Genomic DNA, 1,210 nt, shown 5'->3' on the forward strand with positions numbered 1-1,210 from the left:
GTAAGGAGGGAGGTAGTGAGTGAAGGAGGTAGTGTAGTGAGGGAAGGAAGTAGTGAGGTAGGTAGGGAGGTAGTGAGGGAAGGAGGTAGTGTAGTGAGGGAAGGAGGTAGGGAGGGAGGTAAGGAGGGAGGTAGTGAGTGAAGGAGGTAGTGTAGTGAGGGAAGGAGGTAGGGAGGGAGGTAAGGAGGGAGGTAGTGAGTGAAGGAGGTAGTGTAGTGAGGGAAGGAAGTAGTGAGGTAGGTAGGGAGGTAGTGAGGGAAGGAGGTAGTGAGGTAGGGAGGGAGGTAGTGAGGGAAGGAGGTAGTGAGGTAGGGAGGGAGGTAGTGAGGGAAGGAGATAGTGAGGGAAGGAGGTAGTGAGGGAGGTAGTGAGGGAGGTAGTGAGGGAGGAAATAAAGACATCTCTTCTATCTCTTCATGTGTTTTGATCTGGAAGATACAGCGCCTCCAAACAATCCCTCAACCGCCAAACCAACCAAGTCCCTCAAATCCACCTGATCAGACAACACCACTAAATATAGTGATAGTAGATATTGTTACACTAGATATTGAGGGAGGTAGGGTAGGGCCGGGGGGGTCAGGGTCGTGGGGGTAGGACTGGGGGGGTAGGACTGGGTAGGGCTGGGGGGACATCTCCATGTGTGACTTGTGTCAGACGGTTTACATAACTGAAGCACCGTGTCGCTCAGGGGGAGGCGTGTGAGTGTGTGAGTGTGTGAGTGTGTGTTTGTATGACTTGGCTCTGGCCTCCAGAGCTTACATGAATGGTTGTCATCAGAGAGAGACAGAGAGGGAGAGAGAGAGAGAGGGAGAGCAGGAGAGAGAGAGAGCGGAAGACAGAGAACGCCTAGGTCTGGCAGTAAGTTGCCTCTCTCTTGGTCCACCTGCGTGCTTGGTAATGTAGGATCTGTCCCTCCTCAATCACTGACACACGTGGATTACCTGTACTTACCACAGAAAGCCAACACAAGCCACATCTTGTGCGTGCATGCAGGTGCTGCATGCGCGCCTTTGTGAGGTGATTTCCCCTACAGATCCCTGCTACCAGAATTACAGGAGGACATTCAACAGGGCTGGATGTCACATGTTAGACAGAGAGACTAGTGAGAGAGAGAGAGGTAGAGAGTTGAAGAGAGAGAAGTTGCTAACTACAAGGCCTTGTGTGGTTTGCGTCTGCAGAGTGCATTCTGCGTCGTCTATTATCCCGTTTG

The sequence above is a fragment of the Hypomesus transpacificus genome, chromosome 22 (assembly GCF_021917145.1).
Source record: "Hypomesus transpacificus isolate Combined female chromosome 22, fHypTra1, whole genome shotgun sequence".
Classification (NCBI taxonomy): Eukaryota; Metazoa; Chordata; class Actinopteri; order Osmeriformes; family Osmeridae; genus Hypomesus; species Hypomesus transpacificus.